Source organism: Sus scrofa, chromosome 1 (assembly GCF_054392235.1).
Source record: "Sus scrofa isolate SSC_HxYL_T2T_F1_AM1 chromosome 1, Sscrofa_HxYL_maternal_Yorkshire_Landrace_v2.0, whole genome shotgun sequence".
NCBI classification, from domain to species: Eukaryota; Metazoa; Chordata; class Mammalia; order Artiodactyla; family Suidae; genus Sus; species Sus scrofa.
This window is the reverse complement of record NC_139383.1, coordinates 221,818,863-221,835,858: the sequence shown is the minus strand read 5'-3', so window position 1 is coordinate 221,835,858 and position 16,996 is coordinate 221,818,863. Positions and strand designations below refer to the sequence as shown.

Here is a 16,996-nt window from a genome sequence, read left to right as displayed (position 1 = left end):
AACTTAGGGTCTTTTGTGTTTCCACACAAATTTTGAGTGGTTTTAGTTCTAGTTCTGTAAAAAATGTCAATGATATTTTTATAGGGATTGCATTCAATCTGTAGATCACCTTGGGTAGTATGGTCATTTATTATGGTGACACCCACAGCATATGGAAGTACATTGGCCAGGAATTGAATCTGAGCTGCAGCTGTAACCTACACCTCAGGTGTGGCAATGCTTGTTCCTTTAGTCTACTGTACCAGGCCGAGGATTGAAACTGCACCCTGCAGTGACCTGAGCTGCTGCACTCAGATTCTGAACAGAGGGACCCAATATTGTCATCTTGACAGGATTAGTTCCTCCAAGCCATAAATATCTTTCCATCTGTTTTTATCATCTTCAGCTTATTTCATTAGTGTCACAGTTTTTTTGAGTAGAATTCTTTCACCTCATTGATAGGTTTATTCCTAGGTATTTTTTTTTCTTTTTTTTTTTTTGGATGGGATCTTTTTTTGTTTCCTCATTTTGATAGTTTGTCCTTAGTGTGTAGAAATGAAACATTTCTGTATGTTAATTTTGCATCTTGCAACTTTACCAAATTCATTGATAAGCTGTATGAGTTTTCTAGTGGTACCTTTAGGATTTTCTGTATATATCATGTCATATGCAAACCATGACAGTTTTACCTCTTCCTTTCCAATTTGAATTCCTTTTCTTTCTTTTTTACCCTGATAGCTGTGGTTAGCACTTCCAAAACTATCTTGATTAAAAGTGGCAAATGTGGACATCCTTGTCTTGTTCCTGATCTTAGAGGAAATGCTTCCATCTTTTCACCCTTGAGTGTGATGTTAGCTGTGAGTTTTCATATATGGCCCTTTATATGTTGAGGTACGTTTCCTCTGTGCCCATTTTCTGGAAAATTTTGAACATAAATGGATGTTAAATTTTGTCAAAATCTTTTGGGCATCTATTGAGGTAATCATCTGGTTTTTATTCTTTAATTTGTTAATGTGGTGTATCACATTGATTTATTTGTGGGTATTGAAATATCCATGCATTCCTGGGATGTGTATTCTGCTATTTTTGAAGTGAATGTCCTGTAGATGTCAATTAAAGCCAGTTGGGTCATTTAAGACAACTGTTGTCTTATTGATTTTCTGTCTGGAAGATCTGTACATTTTGGTGAGTAGGGTGTTAAATTTCCCCACTGTTAATATATTATTGTCAGTTTCTCCTTTTATGTCTAATACTATTTCCTTTTTATTTAGTTGCCTCTGTATCGGATACCTTTAGATTAATGAAAATAAAATCTTTTTTATTGATCCATTTATTATTATACAATTCCCATTTTTTTTGTTGTAGGCTTTGTTTTAAAGTCTATTTTGTTTGATAAGAATATTGCTACCCTTATTTTCTTATTCTTCCATTTGCTTGAAATATCTTTTGCCATCCCATCATTTCCAATCTGTGTGTGTCTTTAGCTGGAATTGAGACTCTTATAGGCAGCATATTTTTGTTTGTTTTTCTATAAGCTATTCTGTATCTTTTTATTGGACATTTTATGCATTGACATTTGAAGTAATTATTGACAAATATGTACTTACTACCTGTTTTCTGGTTGCTTTTGTAATTCTTAACTGTTTATTTCTTCTTATTTTTGTTTCTTCTCTTGTAATTTGAGATTTTCTTTAGTAGTGTGTTTCTGTTCCTTTCTTTTTAGTTTTGGTGTATCTACTGTATTCTTTTGATTTGTGCTAACCCTGAAGTTCATGTATGTTGTCCTATAATTATATTTACTCTTTTTAAAAACTGGTAGATTTAGTTCAAATACATTCTAAAAGATCTATGGTTTTTATTCTCCCCCCATATGCCATGTTTTTTATGTCATATTTTATATCATGTTTATCCCATATTTGTTTATTTAATTATAGTTGCTATTATATATTTTTTGTCCTTTAATCTTTTCACTGGCTTAAGTGGTTAATTCCTAGTGCTTCCTATGTATTTGCCTTCCTGGTACATTTTTCTTTTTCCTTAGATTTTCTTGTATAAATCCTATAGATTTTCCACTTAGAGAAGATCCTTTAACATATTTTTTGGGGGTAGGCTGATTATTGATGAGCTTATTTAGTTTTTGCTTCTCTGAGAAGTTCTTCATCTCTCCTTCTATTCTAAATGGTGATCTTATTGTGTAGAGTACCCTAAGATGCAGATTTTTCCCTTTCAAGACTTTGAATATATCATGCCACTCCTTTCTGAACTTCATAGTTTTGGCAGAGAAATCAGTTTATAAACTTATGGGGATTCCCTTGTATATGACTCTTTGAATCTCTCTTGTTACCTTTAAAATATTCTCTTGAACTGTTGCCACTGTGATTATGTCTTAGTGTGGATATATTTGGGCTCATATTGTTAGGAACTTTTTGTGCTTCCTATATCTGGAAATATGTTTCCTTCTTCAAGTTTGGAAAATTTCATCCATAATTTCCTCAGCTGCATTTTCAAATGTCTTCTCTCTCTCTTCTTCTGGGACCCCTATATTGAGAATCTTGGTACACTTAATGTTATGCTGGAAATCTTTTAAACTGTTCTCATTTTTAAAATTTGCTCTTCTTTTATCTGCTATAGGTGGGGGGTTTCCATTATTCTATCTTCCAGCTAACTTATATGTTCTTCTGTATCACTTAATCCTGGTATTCACTTCATCTAGTGTGTGTATGTTTTGTTTGTTTGGGTGTTTTTGTTTGTTTATTTATTTTGACCATACCCATGGCATGCAGAAGTTCCCAGGCCAAGAATCAAACCTGTGCTAGCACAGTGACCTGAGCCACTGCAGAAACAACATTGGATCCTAAACCTGCTGAGCTACTTGGGAACTTCTATTGTGTTTTTAAAAAATTTTCAGCTACTGAATTATTCATTTCTGGTTGATTCTTTCTTATTTTTTTGGTTCATTAAAATATTCACTATTTACATAAGTTCTTTTCTCTAATTCAGTTAAACTTTTTATTGCCAAGGACCAAAGTTTTAAATTATTTATCTGGTTAATTTTTTGTTCTGTTTTATTATTTCTTTTTCAGGGGTATTCTATTGTCATTTTATTTAAGAGTTGTTCCTCTGCATTATCATTTTGCTTAACTTTCTCTGCCTTATGAATTTAGGTGAAATAGTTACTTATTGCGGTCTTGAAAGGGTATTTTTATAAGGGAGCATTACTGTACCCATTGCATTTGTCCTTTGCCTTTGGTGGGTGAATGAATTTGAAATTGCTTCGATATCAATAAATATTTACTTATTATCTCCTTTGTACAAGACGCTGTAATTATACATTTTCTTAATTTATACATTGAATGTATGCACTTATATTCTTGGATAATGAGTCAGTGCATTCAGTGAGCACAAAGATAATTGACAAATATTAACCAATATCAGTCTCATTAGTCATATTAGAATATGTTGATCTTTCACTAGAGAAATTTTTTATTAGATTAATTATGGTTTCATATATATAGCTTTGCTAAATATTTGTGGAAATTATGTCTACATGCTTTTTTAATATTGTTTTTTCTTAATTATCCATTAGTCTTTCTCTTTTACTTTATTCGCACTAAAATTTCCAGTCAGTTTTTAGTATTTTCCATTCTTGGCTATTGGTCTCAGTGAAACTTTGTATCTCATTTAGTCAAAGGCATATAAAAATGTAATTGGACTTTTATATCCTAAGATATCCTTTTGATTTTGAAATGACAGTCTTATTCACTGCTGAAAATCAGTATCTAATAAGCAGGGCAGTAGTCGTCCGAATCTGAGCCCTGTTCAATGTGGCAATGTAGAATGCTGAAATTCCTTAAAGTGAGAAGTTACATACTGGCTAATTTGTGTTACTGGGGGCTGTTGTCAAGTACAAGACAGTAAATTGTTAGGCTACCAAAGTAATTAGCCATTATATTAGGCTTTACTAGACTATAGTGCATAGAAGATTAAAAAGCATTTGTAAACAGAATTGAGTCTGCAGCTGCTCTATAGCATCCCATACAAAATTCACTCACTATCTTGAAAGATTAGGATGGGGTATATTTCTCTGGGGTGAATGCTTTTGAAAATAATTCACATTCACAGTCCTCCCAAAATCCAGGGAGCCTGATTTCTCTCAACGATCTTTGAGCGGCAGTACTTAAACTTCCCATTCCAATACTAATGATTAATGTATAAGAGTTGTGCAGTTTAATATCATTTTTTTTCTCCCTTAAGCTTCTTGGAGCCTGATTTCAGTAACTGATTTAACATATAAATTGGCCCAAACTTGGCAAAAATCAAGCATATTTAACAGGGCACAGATGGTACAGCAGAAAGCAATATCCAGAGATTTGGTGACTTGAGTGCTCTCTAACCCCCCACCAGCTGCTTTAGCTCAAGTGTGAATAAAGACCTTTTAAGAATCAATGAAATTGTCTTATGTTGTGCCGAAGTATTGCCCACCCAACCAAATTGACACTGAAAACAGAAACAACCATATGCTTTTAAGTGTATTAGAGAAAAGTAGGCTGCAGCTTACTTAAGATTATAAGTATGTTAATGTATTACTGCTGATTGCTTGTGCACTGCATACTTCTATGAAGCATCTTATATGAAAGAAAATACCCTCAGCTTTGCCACACTTGGCTGTCTCTTGGTTTTACTCGTTAAGCATACAAGAAAGTAAAACAGACAACCATTGCCAGAAGACATCCCACAGAACCCTTTAGGAATTGGGACAAAATTACAATCAATATATTTTTAATATATTTGAGCTTGATAGAACATGAACGGAAGTAAACAGTTAATTTTTTTTGATGGCTGGAGGTACTCTAAATGGTTTCTTCAGCTTGCAGAAAATGATGGCTGATTGTAGACACTGATTACCCTTAACATTTGAACTTTGATCCATTTCAGGTAGCTGAAGACCTCCAGCAACAGCTTTCATTTTGAACACATAATGTAGAATAAATGGATCATATTTCTAAAAATATGCATTAAAACTCAAGTGATTGGGTTTAATATAGAATGTTTTTATAGCCTGGAATATAAAAAAATAGTCAATTTAAACAGGATTTTATATTTTATAAATGAAATAAGTTGCTAAAGAAGTAGGAAATAAAAGCATTGAAATGAAAAAAATAAGAATTGATGTAAACCTAATATGTAAAGAGAATAATTTAAATATCTATACCATCCATTAATATACTACTCACTTGCCATCATAATTGTATATATGTGGTGATTCATCATAATTGTATATTTTGAATGATTTATCTATTGGATATATTTAAGAAAAATAATTTCATCTGAATTCTCCCATTTCTGAATTATTCTACATGTCATCTATAAGAGGAAAATATGAATACACTTTAAATGACCATTAGAAGCTCCAAATGAAATTTTATACATTTTTAGTTGAATGCTCTACTTGAATATAACTATTTGAAGCAGTGGTATGAGACTTATCCTCAAACAGAATAGTGTAAGATTTAGTTATGATAAAACTGCAGAAAATTTGAAGCAAGTAAAAGGCAAAAGTGACAAAATTTTTGTGTTTATTTGGCACTTTTAACTGAATTATTTTGTAAGTACCTAAAAAGATTATATAATGAAATCTTTCGAACTAGAGTGGGTGAGAAAATGGAAGAGACAAAATAGGAGAATTTTTTTTTGAATTAACCAAATAAATCAAGGGTTATTTAGGAGAACAAAGAGCAGGATAATAGCCTGAACTGCTAAAAGTAAAGTAGGATGTCATCTAGGATGCTGCTTCATTGGTGTGATTAGGAAAAAAAATAGAGGTGGTGAACAGAAAGCTGAGTCAGCTGCTACAAGGAAATCATTGCAACTTTCATTCACTTTTTAGATCCAATCCTGTTATCAGACCTAAAACACACTGATTGAAGTGGAGATTGGCTTCCTTCAAGGAAGACATTGTTGCAATGCTCTTTAATCTTTCTTCAAAGAAGACCATTGGGAAAGGAGGAATACTAGATATTTTAAGTCTGTTATATACAGAGTCTCACTAGCAGTGATCCTGAATTCTATTACAGACTACTTGTTAGAGGGAGTCTTTGGGGATGAGATAATATATGGACCTCTGGCACAAACATCTCCATTGGATACAGTAGGTACACAAGATGCATTTGTATTTATTTTCTTGGCACTTTAGTGCATTATTAATATGTACACACAGTGGTAGAAGAGTCCTCACAACAGTTTTTTGACCTGATATGTAGAAAGATGGTATTTTAAAAGGCCAACTCGAAGTCCCCAAAACTGCTCTTCATCCATTATTTCTAACATATTTCATCCCGGGAGACATTGTTGAAATTTTCAGTGCAATCCATGACTTTAAAGGTCTCTATTACATTCTTTTCATTTTAACTGTTTGTCTTCCCTGACCCCACCCCACCCCAAATAATGAAACATTAAAGTTATTCAAGTGGTATTTTCAGCAGGTTTGTCATATATGGTATCTTTACTGGAAGAGATTTGCACAATTCTCCATTTGTACCATTCTTCCAGGTAATTAGTATTACTTGGTTTCAGATTAATTTAATTATATCCCTTCTATCTTGGCAAAGGTAATAATTTGTTCTCACAAGAGCTGACAACTAATTCAGTTATGGGTTTTTCCTTTCCTGCCTGCACTGTCATTGCCAACAATAGTGTCAAGGCTTGTAGAAAATTACATTTATTGACATAGAAGGTCACATAATATTGTCTCAGATCAAGGTATTTATTTAGTGGCAAAGGAAGTGCCAAAATTGGCAAACTGTTTCTACCATATAATACATCACTAGAAGCCCACAGGCTAAAAGAATCATAGTGTGTCCTACTGAAACCTTAGCTAAATTGCTACCTTAGGGAAAACACCTTGAGAGATGTTCTCAACATTTTAGTAAATGCACTTGGTCAATTGTAATGTTTTACCTTAAATGGGTATGGTTGAGGGGAAAATGAAAGTAGAACAAGTCTTGCCTTCTGTCGCATTGACTTGATACTCTAAGTTCTGATGGAATAGATGTTCTTTCTAGGCAGAACCCTTCCTCCAAAGAATTCAATAAAAATTATGATAAACCTAAAGTAATGATTTATTTTCCAGTCACTTTGAGTAGTGTACACTGCTATCAAAAATAAGAGAAATTTGTTATACTACTGACATGGGTAACAAATTCACATTATTAGGAGCCAAGTATAGTGTTACACTAAAGGGACTTATAAGCTTGTCTAGAGCTCAGGTTCCTCTGGGAAATCTCTTCCTGTTTTCATGTTCCATGATACTGCTGAGTGTGCACTTGATGAAACCCATTACCTGACAAATATAAAGTAAAACAAAGTCTCAGACTCTCCTGGGATGGAAGTTTGGACCACTCTCAGGTAAGTACACAAACCTATTAAAGAATTGATCAAAAATGAAAGGAACCAAGAGAGACTTATGAAGTAGGAAGATAAAAACCAATTGATCAATGAAATAAATTATGGGCACAGGACCATAGCTCATTGAAAACTTTCTTATATATACTTTTAAGTGAAAAAGTTCATTTTTCATTCATTTCATTCATTATAGTATGATCCCACTTCCACCTACTGTAGAACATTTTTAGTAAACATATGCAGTTAATAGAGATTATTCCTGGGGACTATGGAAGAAGTTATCAGAGTAGGAGGGGCCTGTATTCACTTTATAACCTTCTAATTCATTTGAATTTTGTATTTTAACTCATATTATTTTCATTATCATTTTAATATGCTTATATCCCAAAAATTCATACCAAAATATAATTAGAAAGGATCTTAAGGCATAATTAGACCCTGTTGTTCCCAGAGCACATGCAACTGTATTGAAACAAACACCAGGGGGTCTCAGAGTACACTATTAATAGATGTAGAACAATTTGATTTGAAATATAAGTAGAGGGGCAGGCAAGGAGGCTAAGAGCTAAAGGTAGTGAGGAAATGTTCAAGTCAAACATTGCATTCCAGGCAGGGAAATTTTTCTGTGATCTTAGAGGTCAAATTAGAGTTCCTAGAGTTATTGGAGTTCATAGAAAGAGTTATGAAAATGATTTGGGCAAAGCAGCCTTCTTCACTTGGGAAGGCAGTTGGATATGATTAGCTATTTACTCCCTAGTTGCAAACAATGGCCAGATACATTGAGCTCAATATTAGCCCTTTAACATAAATTTTAGCTTCACATTAAAAGACAAGCCCTTTTATTCCATTTAAAGTTATTATAAAATTTTGGCTATATTCCCTTTACTGTACAATATATTCTTGTAGATTATTTTATGCATAGTAGTTTGTACCTTTCAATCCTCTCTACCTGTCTTGTCCCTCCCCGCTTCTGTCTCCTCACTGCTAATAACTATTTGTTCTTCATATCTGAGTCTGTCTATGCTAAACATATTCATTTTTTTATTTTTTAGATTCCACAAATAAGTGATAACTTACAGTACTTATCTTTTATTTCACTAAGCCTGATACCCTCCAGGTCCATCCATGTTGTCACAAGTGGAAAAATGTATTCTTTTATTATGATTAATATTGAATCATATATAGTATATATACACATATATACTATATATGTGTGTGTTTACCACATCTTCCTCATCCATTCATGTCTTGATGAATACTTGGACTGTTTCCATTTCTTAGCAATTGTAAATGGTGCTGCTATGAACATTAGGGTGCACATATCTTTTCAAACTATCGCTTTCTTTTCTGAGGATGTATTCCAGGAGTGGAATTGCTAGATCACGTGGTAATTCCATAATTTATTTTTTTTTAGGAACCTCTATGGGGCCTAGGGATTCCTTGGGCTGGTAACTGCCTGCTGGTGTGCAGAGTGCTTCCCAAGGTCTCTGGCTGCAGACCCGCAGGGTCCTAGGGCTGCTGTCTCTGCACTGGTATGTGGGGTTGAGTCCTGGGCCCTCCAGTGTGCAGGGCTGTGTCCCAGAGTAGCTGTAGGCTCAGGGGGTCTTACAGCAGCTTGCCTGCTGGTGGGTTAGTCTGTGTTCCTACTTGGTTACTTGCTTGACTTGGCCTGAGCCATCCCAGTACTAATGCAGAGAGGCTGATGAGCAGATCTGGTGTGCTAATAAGCTGGAGGGAGGAATTTAAGCTGTATATAACATGTTTATAGGCTAAAGGCAAAAATTACCCATAAAATTAAGAAATGTGTTTAAAGGTAATTAAACTGTTAGGTGTGGAAGAGAATACATTAAAAGATAAATGGTCCCACATTTTTCATTGACATTTGTGCAGACATCCATTTGAGCATTAGCAGTTATATAAGGACAGGTTTCTTGCACTCAAGTAATACTTCTTCACCGCTTGACATAAGGCTAGGCTTCTAAGCAGATGAACTAGACAAGATAACCTCCAGATTTCTTTTCTGCCCTCTGTTTCAAAAATTGTCTAGTTTCCAAGAAACATATGTTTCATTGATCAATAATTCACATATAAAATTGTCTCTGGAGCAGTTAAATATATTTCCCTTAAGAGAGGCTAATTTTGTTAACTACATTTCTCAATTATATTTTCTTTTTAAAATTTGGTTAGAAAGTCAACTCGATAGGCTGGAATAGAAGGGTGCTTTCAAAATCAATAATAGTATATACTGTATAAGTTGCATTCTCTTTAGTTTTTCCTTATGATAAAGTTGTATCTGTTGCTACATTTCTTTCTTTCCCATTAAAGTTTTTTTTTATTAAATTATAGTTGATTTACAATGTTGCATTAGTTTAAGATGTACAACAAAGTAATATATACATGTAGATGTATACTGCAAGCTCTTGAGTGTAGTTGCCTGTGTTATACAGTAGGTCCTTGTTTTTCATTTTAATATCTGAAAAGTCATTTTTGTTCATACTTTGAAAGTCGATATCTAATTTTCTGTTATTAACAGTAATCTTTTGTTCCTACCACCTACCCTTGGTTGTAAAACTCCTTTATATCCTAAAACCCTCCCCCACCCACATCCTCCAAGCGGTCTTCTCAGTATTACTTGAGATGCTCTCCCTCAGGCTTAAGTCCTCCTTTCGCCCCAAATAAAACTTAACTTACAACTCTCACATTATGCAATTTTTTTAATTGACATCCACCCTCCTGGAAGATCTTTGTATATCATTTTGAAAATAGGGAGGAATGGAAAGCTCTCCCTTGAAGTAAAAGAAAGCCATCTAACAACTTTCTAAGGAATGGTGGGCTTAAGAATCATCAGTTGTTAATGTCAATTTCCCAATTTTCATTATTTTGTTGTGGTCACACAGAAAATGTCTTATTTTCAGAAATACATTATGAAGTATTTCAGAGGGTAAGAAGAGAGAGACAGAGAGACAAAGAGAGATGGAGAGGAAAGACTATATCACATTCAGGAGTATGGGTATATAGGAGTTTTTTGTATTATTGTTGTAACATTTCTCTAAGTCTGAAAATATATAAATATTTAAATATTTTTTAAAAACATTAAATAAATTATATTTCATGGTAAACTAAAAAAATGAAAATAAAGTGTTTTAATATAGTGAGGACTTTCAGGCAATATGAAATAAAGTTACTAAGATTAATTAAAATATACAAATAAATAGAATAAGAATTCAACCATCACTAGATGATTCTCTTTTCTGTTTCTATGTAATTAGTAAAAGCTGGGTATTTTTCAGGACACATATATACTTTTTGATTGACATTGTATACCAGGAGAGCACTTTAAAGCAAGGGTGATAGATCCTAAGACATCCATTTGAATTATATCTTGACTTATGAAGTCACAGAAATAATAATCAAGAATTTCTCCTTTTTTAAAACAAAAACTGTATTTTTGAGGAAACTTTATACTGTTTTTCATAGGTACTTCACAGTTTTGCATTCCTAGAGTGTAAAAGTTTCCAGTTTTTCTACATCCTCACCAACACGTGTCATTCTAAAAATAATAGTCATCCTCACAAGTGTAAAGTAGTATCTGTGGTTTTGTCATTTCCATGATTAGCAATGTTGAGCATCTTTCCAAATATTTGTTGGCCATTTGTATGTCTTCTTTGGAGAAATTTTTTTAAGACTTTTGCCTATCTTTATTGGGTTATTACTATTATTATTATTGATATAAAGTTAAAGGAGTTCCCTATATATTTTGGACATTAACCCCTTATCAAAACATGGTTTGTAAATACTTCCTCTTACAACATAGGTTGCCTTTTTACTCTGTTTTTTCCTTTGCTGTACAGAAGCTTTTTAGTTTAATGTAATTCCACTTGTTTATTTTTGTTTTTGTTCCTTTGCTTTTGGTGTGATATCCATGAAATCATTGCCAGTAAAAATGTCATGAAGATTTTCTCCTATGTTTTGTTCTGGGAGTGTTATGATTTTAGGCATTATATTCAAGTATTTTAAACCATGTTGAGTTGATTTGTATATGTTGAGTGTATAGTTAAGATAAGGGTCCAATTTTATCCTGGATATGTAAATATCCAGTTTTCCCTAAACCATTTGTTGAAGGGTTTATTCTTTCCCCATGGTGCATTCTAGGTATCTTTGTCAAAAAGGAATTTATCACATTTATGTAAGCTTTTTGGATCCTCTACTCTGGTCCACTGATATAAATGTCTGTCTTTATTTTAGTACATACTATTTCTAATGTGGCATAATAATATAACCTGAGATTAGGAAGTGTAATGACTGTAGCTTTGTTCCTTTTTTGATTATTTTGACTAGCCGGGGTCTTTTTGGTTCCACATGAGTTTTAGGATATTTTTTCTATTTCTGTAAAAATAACATCAATGGAATTTTGATGAAGAGTGCATTGAATCTGTGAATGAACATCTATGGATATTTTAACAATATTAAATCTTTCGGTTATGAACAGAGTCTTTCCATTTATTTGATTCCTCTTTAATTTTAGTAATCAGTGCTCTGTGGTGTTAAGTCTATAAATATTTCACTTTAAGTTTATTCCTTTGTATTTTTAAATTACATAGTTTTCTTGATTTCCTTTTCAGAAAGCTCATTTTTAATTTATAGAAATGAAACTTTTTTGTATTGTTTTTCTATAGTACAACTTTAATGAATTCCTTTATTAGTTCTGAGAATATTTTCTAATGTCTTCAGGGTTTTCTACATCATGCCATTGGCAAACATACTACTTTTTCCTATCCAGTTTGAATGCATTTTATTGTATTTTCTTGCTTAATTTCTTTGATTAGAATTTCTAGTTGAATCAAATTGCTGAGAGTGGGCATGCTTGCCTTGTTTTTTAGCCTTTCCTGAAAAGCTTTCAGTTTTTTTTACCATTGAGTATGTTGTTAGCTATAGGCTTTTAATATATATGTCCTTTATTATGTTGGGGTATAATCCTTCTATACCATGTTTCTTTACAATATTTATCATGAAAAGATATTCACCGTGATTCAGTGTTTCTTCTCTGCATATAACATTCATCCTTTCTGTTCACGTGGCCTCTCACTTTAAATGATTTATTTTTGTTAAACCATTCTCACCTCCCAGGGATAGGTCACACTAGGTCATGATATAAGATCCTGTTAATATGCTGCTGAAATATTTGCTAGTATTTTTTTACATATTTTTGCATATATGTCCATTAGAGATATTGACCTTTAGTTTTTCTAATAGTCTCTTTGTCTGGCTTTGGTATCTGGGTATGGCTGGCCTCATAGAATGAGTTTGAAAGCGTTTCCTCTTCTTCAGTTTATGGAGGGGTTTAATAAGTATTATTGTTATTTCTTTAAATGTTTATTGAAATTCACCAATACAGGTCTCCAGTCCTAAACTTTTCATTGTTGGGAGGTTTATGATTAATGGTTCAATCTCTCTTGGTCTTTTAAAATTTTTTATTTATTCATGATTCATGCTTGGTAGATTTTATATTTCCATCTATTTCTTTTAGGTTTTCTAGGTTGTTTATATATAATTGTTCATGGTTGTCTCTAATGATCCTTTTTTTATGTCTGTGGTAGCAGTTGTGATGTCTCTTCATTCTGAATTTATTTACTGCAGTCTTCTCTCTTTTTTTCTTTATTTAAAATATGGAACACTTCATTAATTTGTATGTCATCCTTGTGTAGGGGCCATGCTACTCTTCTCTGTGTCATTCCAACTTTATTTTTTATTTTTTTATTTTTAAATTTTTTTTTGGTCTTTTTGCCTTTTCTAGGGCCGCTGTCACGGCATATGGAGATTCCCAGGCTAGGGGTCTAATCGGAGCCGTAGCCACCGGCCCATGCCAGAGCCACAGCAACGCAGGATCCGAGCCGCGTCTGCAACCTACACCACAGCTCACAGCAACACCGGATCGTTAACCCACTGAGCAAGGCCAGGGATCGAACCGCAACCTCATCATTCCTAGTCAGATTCATTAACCACTGAGCCACGACAGGAACTCCGTTTTCCAACTTTAGTGTATGTACTGATGACATGAATACTCCTCTGTCTTTTTCTTGGGTAGTTTGTCTAAAGGTTTATCAATTTTGTTGATCTTTTTTATTGCCTCTTTAGCTCTATTTAAATGTTTTTATGCTTTAATCTTTATTATTTCCTTCCTTTTGCTAACTTTGGTCTTGATTTGTTCTTATTGTTCTCAGTTTGTTTTTCTTCCTGGAGTTGTAAATTAGAATGTTTGATACTTTTTTCCTTAATATAGGTATTTATCACTATAAACTTCCTTCTTAAAACTAATTTTTTTTTTTTTTTTGTCTTTTTAGGGCCATAGCTGCGGCATATGGAACTTCTCCATCTAGGGGTTGAACTGCAGCTGTAGCTGCTGGCCTACACCACAGCCACAAACAACACTGGATCCAAGCCACATCTGCATCCTACACCACAGCTCATGGCAACACAAGATCTTTCACCTCACTGAGCAAGGCCAGGGATTGAACCTGTGTCCTCATGGATATTAGTTGGGTTTGTTACCGCTGAGGCATGACAGAAACTCTTCTTATAACAACTTTTAATGAATCCCCTAAGTTTTAGTGTGTTGTATTTTCATTTTCACTTATCTTGAGATATTTTACAATTCTCTGTTGATTTTTTCTGCAACCCATTAGTTCAAGAGTGACTTATGCAATATCTATATATTTGTGAATTTAGCAGTTTTACTCTTGTAATTTATTTCTGTTTTCATATCATTGTGATTAGAAAATATACTTGATATGATTTAAATCTTCTCAAATGTGTAAAAGCTTATTTTGTGAGCTAATATGTGATCTATCATGGAAAAATTTCCATATATGCATGTGAATAATGTATATTCTGTTGCTGTTGGGTGGAATTTTCTCTGGATGTAATTTAGGTCCTTTGGCTTTTGATGCTTTTCAGTCCTACTATTTCCTTATTGATTTTTTGTCTGGATGTTATATTCATTATTGAAAGACATGAAAATCTCCTACTATTATTATATTGCTGTCTCTTTCTCCCTTCTGTTTTGTCAAATTGCTTTATATATTTAGATGCTATGATGTTAGGAGCAATATATATATATATATATATATATATATAGTTAGGACCTATATATATATAAATGTATATATATGCATATATATTTAAAATTATACTTTTCTGGTGATTTGACCCTTTATCGTTATAGAATGTCCTTCTTTATCTCTGTGTCAGTGTTTGACTTAAACTTTATTTTGTTTGATATAAGTAATATCAGACCTATTTTCTTTTGATTAACATTTGCGTTGATGTACTTTTCTTTTCCTTCCATTTGAGTTCATATGTATTCTTACAGCTAGGGTGTTCTATAAACAGTATATAGTTGAATCTTGAGATATTTGTTGTGTTTGGTTTTAAAAATTATTTCAGTTACTCTATGTCTTTGGATTGGGGAATTTAATTTGTTAACATTTAAAGTAATTATCGATATGGAATACCTTGCTATTGTAACTTTTAGTTGTTTTTCTGTCTGCCTCACAGTATTTTTTTCCTGTTCTTCTCATTTTCTAATTTTCCTTGGTGTTTCCTTTATTTATTTATATATATGTTTTTAGTACTGATATGAATAGAAATATGATTAGATTCCATTCTATTTTTCTTCTGTGTACCTTTTGTAGATATTTTCTTTGGGGTTATAAAGTGGCTTATAAAACACTCTATGGTGAGAGTTCCCATCATGGTTGAGTAGTTAACGAACCTGACTAATAACCATGAGGTTGCAGGTTCGATCCCTGGCCTCGCTCAGTGGGCTAAAGATCTGGCGTTGCCATGAGCTGTAGAGTAGGTCACAGTCATGGCTCAGATTGCGTGTTGCTGTGGCTCTGGTGCAGGTCAGCAGCTACAGTTCCCATTAGACCCCTAGCCTGGGAACCTCCATGTGCCGTGGGTGTGGCCCTGGAAAAGATAAATAAATAAATAAATAAATAAATAAATAAATAAATAAATAAAACACTCTATGGTTATAACAGTGTTTTAAGTTGATTACAACTTAATGGCATATGCAAACCCTACACATTTCCCTTGTCTGCCAAAATTTATGTCATTGACACCACAGTTTACATTGATTTATATTATATATCCATTAAATATTTTTAGTAATAGTTATTTGTAATACTTTCATATTAAATCAAAACATTTCACTTTTTTTTTTTTTTTTTTTTTTTTTTTTTTTTTGCTATTTCTTGGACCGCTTCCGCGGCATATGGAGGTTCCCAGGCTAGGGGTCGAATCGGAGCTGTAGCCGCCGGCCTACGCCAGAGCCACAGCAACGCAGGATCCGAGCCGCGTCTGCAACCTACACTACAGCTCACGGCAACGCCGGATCGTTAACCCACTGAGCAAGGGCAGGGACCGAACCCGCAACCTCATGGTTCCTAGTCGGATTCGTTAACCACTGCGCCACGATGGGAACTCCATTTCACATATTTTTTTTTTCCTCCCTGGAAGAAGCTGGGATCTGGGTTTCTTTTGTCTGCTTGCTTTGGGCTGATCTGAGGTGTATGGTGTGCCCTGTGTTAGTTTGCTAGTTCAAACAACAGCTTTTGTTCTCAGTGGTCCCCAAGAATTAGAGTACCCCAGGTTTCATCAGAGCTCCAAACAGGTGAGACAGAAGTCAGTGCCTCAGGAAGACTTCAGTATAATTATAACTTTGGGTGTATGGTCTAAACCTTTCCTGTCCTGTCCATTAAGAATCTGGGAGCTGAGAGTTTACTTTCAATAGTATGATGCTGTGTCCTGGTAGGAATCATGGTGAAATATTCCTACCAGTTTTGATTCAGCTACTTCTGTGCTCACCAAACATTCAGGAGCGTCTCAGTTAGTTTCTGGGTTTATCATAAGGGGACCTGTCCTGGGCATGAAGCGGAACTGGAGATTTCAGGACTTCTCATTTCCCATATGCTGATGCCCCAACTTACATTTTATATATTAAACACTTTAAAGATTCAAGTAGGATATAGATATACACAAATTAATATAACCAAGTTAATTCAAGAAGAGTTTAATAAATTATTTACAAATCTGTGAGTGGAAGTGTGAGGAATAGTGATGAACCACAGGGTTAATAATAAGGAGCTGTAACTCCCTATAGATGAGAAGAAATTCAGGGAAGGCATGATTATCAGAAGCTTAGGAAAGAGCAGAGTGGAGCAGGATGAAGAGTGTGGTAGGCTAAATAATACCCTCCCCTTAAAAGAATAGATAGCCACCTCCTACATACTGGAACCTGTGGATGTTATCCTATATGACAAAAAGGACTTTACATGTGTGCTTAAGTTAAAGGTCTTGAAATGAGGAGAATACCCTAGATGATAAGGTAGGCTAAATATTATTATATGTATTATTAAAAGAGGAAGGCAAAGGGAGATTTGACAGAGACAAAAGAGGATAAAACGATGTGTTTACAAGAGCAGAGCTTAGAGTTATACGTTGGCAAGTCAAAGAATGCTCACAGCCACCAACATCTGGAAGAGGTTAAAAATAGATTCTCTCATAGAGCTTCTGGAGGAAGTATGGCTTTGTCAACTCTTTGATTTTGGCCCAG

At 33.9% G+C, this 16,996-nt stretch overlaps 1 non-coding gene across 1 annotated transcript; it reads right to left on the bottom strand.

The window, feature by feature from the left end:
- Positions 1 to 13,040: 13,040 nt before the first annotated feature.
- On the bottom strand, positions 13,041 to 13,146 carry LOC146407023 (U6 spliceosomal RNA). Its single transcript, XR_014832481.1, has one exon. It is a non-coding gene; the product is annotated as a U6 spliceosomal RNA (small nuclear RNA).
- Positions 13,147 to 16,996: the final 3,850 nt, after the last annotated feature.